This window comes from Coffea arabica, chromosome 5e, assembly GCF_036785885.1.
Source record: "Coffea arabica cultivar ET-39 chromosome 5e, Coffea Arabica ET-39 HiFi, whole genome shotgun sequence".
In the NCBI taxonomy this organism is placed as follows: Eukaryota; Viridiplantae; Streptophyta; class Magnoliopsida; order Gentianales; family Rubiaceae; genus Coffea; species Coffea arabica.
The window spans coordinates 5838684-5844683 of record NC_092318.1 but is presented as its reverse complement, the minus strand read 5'-3'; the positions used below and the strand labels follow the sequence as shown (position 1 = coordinate 5844683).

Sequence of the window (6000 nt, the reverse complement as noted above, 5' to 3'; positions counted from 1 at the left end):
CCCAGACCACTACAACATTTCCTCCCCACCTCGTGATCATCGACCAGAGAAAGAGAGAGAGAGCCGCATCTCGCATCCGAGAGAAAAGAAAAGAAAACCGCGAGCTGCAATTTTTTCTGTTTCTGTCCGCAAGCCTGAGGAAAGAAAGGGAGAGACCGTGCATGCTTTCCATTTACACCTTCACCTCCACCAGCTACAACCACCGCAACCAGGACCAACCATCGCGTGCGTGAGCCAGCCGAGAGGAGAGGAAGGAAACTTCAGTTTCTGTCGCATGAGTGAGCTTCCAGTAGAGGTAATTTCTGGGCTGAAAGCAGTAGATTATAGGTAGATTAAGCTGATTAAGGACTTGCATGTGAAGCTGATGCATTCGGATGATGAGTTAAGGAGCATAAGAAATTCTGTTTTGATGAAGTGGAACTTCCGTGAGCATAAATTGGAAATGTAGCACCTAATCTTCTACATTGTGATGAACTAAGTTGATACCTATGATTATCTAGCTAACAACATGATGTTTGAGCCGTGCATGAGGTTAACTAGCCGTGTGTGAATCAGAAAAATTAGGGGTAACGAAATCAGCTTGCATGCAAGCTAATTGAGTAGGATCGATTAAACTTCTGGTCGGATGGTATCTTGTGATGTTGTTCGAACTCAATTCTGGATCAAAACTCATTGATAGTTAATTATTTTGATCATGTATGAAGCTAAGATGAGTCGTGTATAATAGAAAAAAAAAGGAATATTGAAAGAAAGCTGCTGGAGTTTCTTAGCTTGGGCCGAGAGAAAGAAACAGAGTTTTATCCAACTTTTTCTTTTGAATCTTTGGTTATAAATTTCATATTATTGCACAAGATACACCTTAGCATGATCATTGCACTCTGCATGTTGAGCTGGAATGGAAAGAAAATGAGGAATTATGGAGAAAGCTTCAAAATTTAATCTACCAATTGGTGGAAAAATGATATCCTAACTGATGACAGATTTATGAGGACTTCTTGGTGGAATAACTTGCTGGAATTATTTACCATTTGACTCATTCCATGTTGGACAAAACGCATGTTAAGTGTTTAGTGTTTAAAGCAAGATAAGGATGGAAATCTTGTTGAAAATTATGAAGTATCTTTGCTGGAAATCTGTACGTGGTTGCTAGCCGTACTAGCTCAAGCTTTTGATGAGTTTATTTTTCTGGATTCGTGTATTATTTGCTTTAGCTTAAGTTGAGCAGGGTATAAGCTATATGTTTAGTGCATCTAGCAAGTAAAAGATGGAGATTTAATAGACATCTTGAATTGACATTTGCTAGAATTTTTCTTGACTATCGAAGCAAGAAAGGAAAATATGAACTTCTAGAATTATTTGAATGCAAGCTAGCCGTGACTTATCTTCTATATTTGAGTTAAAATTTCTGTTGTTTGTGGCAAAGGATGTTTGTTTGATACCAAGAGCTAATGATTGATGAAGCTCTTGGCCACTTAAGTAATTTTTGCAAGGGTTAAATTCTTGGTGGAATTGTTTAAGTGGTTTGGCCAAAATGCATTTGGAAGGTCCACGATTTGTGATTTGGAATTGTTTTAATACTTTGGACTTCCTTTGGTTGATTTTGATTAGAATTGAATCTGTTGAGACCTAGGGCTAATGATTGATGAAGCCCTAGAGAAATTGATATTTGGTTTGTGATTTTTGTTTATCTTGGTGACTTGGGAATCCATTGTGCAAATGAGCTGAATTTGTGAAGACCGTTTTGATTATTCTTGATCTTGAATATTTTCAAAATCAAATTTTGTGGAAATATTCTGCCTTAATATCAAGTGATAGAATTGAGTTTAGTATATTATTAAAACTTAGTTATTTGGACTTTTAAAACCTTGCCGACTAGTTAATTCCTTTATTTTGCTTAAGCTAGTTTATTATCTTTAGGGAGTAATCGTATTTAACCTTCTAAATTTTAAGCTTTCCTAAAACTATCCTTGACTAGACGTTTTAAAGGAAATTTGTTAAAAACATTAGATTTGAATAATTTCAAATAAAAGACAAAGAAAACTTGTTTGAATTAATTTGGTTCTAGTTTGCCCTCTAGAAGGGAAATACCTTTAAAGAAACCATACGAGATATTTTATTTCTTTACTAGCCTTAATTCCAAGGGAATGATTGATTTGTTTAGAGAAATTAAATTAGTTTTATACAGGATAACCTTTTATATACAAAACAAGAACTTGTTTAGTAAAACTTATAGTTTTAAAACTTGGATTTCTAGGGTGTAGCGAGGACGTGGACTTCGATTCCCAGCTTGACTTTTGAGCTTCACTTTTGGTGAGTGTCCCTGCCTGTTTTATGACTACTTGGTTAAAGTGCTTTATCGACTCGTTGTGTGATAATTGCTAAAAATGATTGCTGATCCATCGAAGTGAGCAATGTGAACTTTATCACACTAGACTTTCGAGTGGTGACTTGCTTGAAGTGTTTTTCGTGAATAGCTTGCTTGCGTTTGCTAAGTGCTAAATTACTAGGCAGGGGAATGTACCACACCATAAGGGTGGGAGGGTTTCTTATCTTGTCATAATAATCAAGTGTTGGACGTAAAGTCGTTGGGTGAATCCCTCGATCAGTCTATAACAATCAAGTGCTGGACGTAATGTCGTTGGGTGAATCCCTCGACCAGTCTATAAATATAAGTGTTGGATGTAATGTCGTTGGGTGAATCCCTCGACCAGTCTAAGGTATACTTGAATATTATTGCTTCCCTATTTATTTACTTCAGTCGAATCAGTACGTGTTAATTGTTTCGAGTGATTGCATGATTTTGGGGCACCACTGAGCTTTAGCTCACCCCACGTTTATTTGTTTTCCTTGACAGGTCTTGAGGTTTGAGAAATCTGAGCTGCTTATATCTTCTTAAGAATGTATCTACTTCGTTTTGTGACTTGTAATGTATTTGAATTAAACGATATAGTTTTGTTTTGGGGTTGAAGCTGGAGATGTGTAAACCCTGATTATAATATTTGGCTTGTATGTGTATATATACTCGGGCTGTATGAAATTTCATGTTTTGGAAACTGTAAGACCTTACTTCTTGAATGTAACGCGTGAGGTGTTTAGGAGCCGCCGATTGGCTAACTTCGGTTGCTGTTATCTTTGAAGTTAATGTGTTTTAGTATTCAAGCCGCTTAAAAGTTGGCATGATCGGATGGCGGATTGTGTTTTGGTTTAAGTTATACGTGGATATTTGGTCGGTTTGCTTGCGTGAGTCCTGACGAGAGCTAGGCAGGCGACCCGCCAACCCTCTGGTTCGCCTTAGGGGGAAGTGGGGTCGTCACATAACCCCCTTTAGGACAAAATTACCCTTTGCATTATTTTGACTTTTCATTTATTTTGTTTTCCTTTCATTTATTTCTTTTTCTCTTTCTTCTTTATTTAATTCTTTCTCTCTCCCACAAAAATCTTCACCTTAATGATTGAAATTAAAAAAAAAGAAATTGCAAAGATCTATCTTCTCCTTAAATGATTTAAAAAATATTCAAATCACTTTCCTAAAATACAATTTTTTTAGCCTTTCAATTCTTTTAATTTTGGGTTTTCCTCTTTCCTTTCTAGTTTTTCATTTTATTCTCAAGAAAATATCATAAGATGAAATTGTTTTCCTTTCTTTTATTTGTTTTTCTCTTTCTTCTCTTTTTAATCCTTCCTAATAGAAATTTCATTTCAACGAAAATTTTTGTTTTGAGTTTATAATTGCATATTTCTGAGTGAAAATTTAAAAGGTATCAAAAACTAATTTTGATTTTTTTTATGATGCCACGTGTCACAAATTTCAACTGATGAGTATTAATTAGGTCACAATTTCATCTTAAGATATTTTCTTGGAAATAAAATGAGAAACTAGAAAGGAAAGAGGAAAACCCAAAATTAAAAGAATTGAAAGGCTAAAAAAATTGTATTTTAGGAAAGTGATTTGAATATTTTTTTATTTATTTAAGGAGAAGATAAATCTTTACAATTCCTCTTTTTTAATTTCAATCATTAAGGTGAAGATTTTTGCGGGAAAGAGGCAGAATTAAATAAAGAAAAAAGAGAAAAAGAAATAAAAGAAAGGAAAACAAAGTAAATAAAAAGTCAAAATAATGCAAGGGCAATTTTGTCCTAAAGGGGGTTAAGTGAGCAAAATTAAAGGTTAGGGGGTAAACTGAGAAATGAAGTATTCTTTAAGGGGATAAAATGTGATTAACCCTTAATAAAACAATTGGTTAGAGAATTAGAATTCAAGAAGTTAGTTTTCGAACCTTTACTTTTCAGCCTTGATTTCTCCTATCCATCGTTGTATCTTAGATTCGTATGCCGTGTGGTATATTACCAACCAAAAATTGTTTGCAAAAGAACTTTGACAAAATTATCAGTGATTTTCCTACGATCCACAATTCCATATAGGACTCAACTCTCTGTGTCCAGTTTAAACAAGCACCCAATTCAACTTTCTTTTTCCTTTTTTTTTCCCTCATTTAGTGTGGTGGTATTAATTTGTAACTTCATCATAGACATGTACTCAGAAACCAAAATAATAAATACAAAGAAAACCACCTTAGCCTTCTCAAAAACCGCTAAATGAAACCTTGTTCCCAAAACTTTTGTTTCACATTAAACTTGTTCACATATTCAGCCAATTCAATGGACATAGAATTCCAAATGATGTCGTCCAGTCCTTTGATGCGCGTAATTCAATGCCTGTACATAGATCCTTTTTTTTTTTTTTTTGTACTTTGACCGTAATAATAAGAAAGGAGAAATGGAGTAATTTATTTTCTTTTTTGTTTTGATCCCTAATGTTCCGCCAACGTACCAAATTGATCTTCAATGTTTCGATCAAAATAAATATGCCCCTTAGAATTTCTATTTTTAGGCAAAGTAGGAAAATCGATGAAAATTTAATAGTCCCAAATGGTAAAAATCAAATAATTGTTCGTCAACAATTTCTTAATTTGAATTGCATTGTCTTTTGGTACGAGGTGGGCTATCATATTTTACATGCAGGTCTCTATATTTTCTTGTCACGCATAAGTTTACTTGCAATGCTATTACAATACATGAGCATATATATGAGCAACTGTTACTTGAAGACGATAAACCTGAACTTCAGGGAATAGTAGCGAGTTTGGGGAAAGGTCAGCCGAAGCAAGGAGAATTAGCAAGTGTCTCTAGCTTGGAACTTTGATCAGCAGACTTCTCGATACATTTCGTCTAAGTTTTTAATCCGAGGAGCTTATGGATAGGCAGTGGCAGAGTCGGCAGGAGTGCAAGTTACAAATTTCTCTAAGGCAAAATTATGGGAAGTGAGACCAATTTATGGGTTTTTTTTACCACAATGTTACAAGGGCCAAGAAGAGGACTTATTAAAAGGTTCATAGAAATTGTAGGGGGCGAGAGGGTTCCCCCAAGGCCCCCATGGTCCAATATGCTGATAGGTTTTATATGCCTCTGTGGGAAGAGTTTTGTTGGATACCACTTGGTTTAGTTTACTCTTTTTAGAAATGGCAATGAAAACCATAGGTTTACCTCAAATTGAGAAAACTACTATTCACTACTGTACTTATACAGTAGGTAGCATGTTCCAAACGTGCCAAAAAAAATCATGGAAAAGGATTGTGGGAAAGAGACCATCATATAATTGTGCATTTTCTTTCTTTAGATTTGTGGTGCTGAATTAATCTGCATGGAGGATCTAGTAAGAAGAAATGTTCCAGAGACAATGCCTGGTAGAAAGGAGCACAAATTTATATTATGGGAATCTAACTTCCGTATTGTCGTTTGGAATTTTTTCCTCTAGAGGGAAAGGAGATATTTTGAAAACTATGCCATAAAATCGTAACAAAATCCACCGATGTTTCCCTGTCCATATTGCTTCGAATCTCAGCCCACTCTTCTCAACTACAACGGGAGAAATGGAGACAAAATCAATCAATGCCACGGCGGAGCAACTAGTTGATGAAACCTACATGTTCACCTGGTTTC

At 35.2% G+C, this 6000-nt stretch overlaps 1 long non-coding RNA gene across 1 annotated transcript; it reads left to right on the top strand.

Annotated features, from left to right (window-relative positions):
- The first annotated feature begins 2268 nt into the window (after positions 1 to 2268).
- Positions 2269 to 3114, top strand: LOC140006197 (uncharacterized). The gene is made up of 2 exons (XR_011813831.1): positions 2269 to 2310; positions 2855 to 3114. It is a non-coding gene; the product is annotated as an uncharacterized lncRNA (long non-coding RNA).
- The last annotated feature ends 2886 nt before the right edge of the window (positions 3115 to 6000 follow it).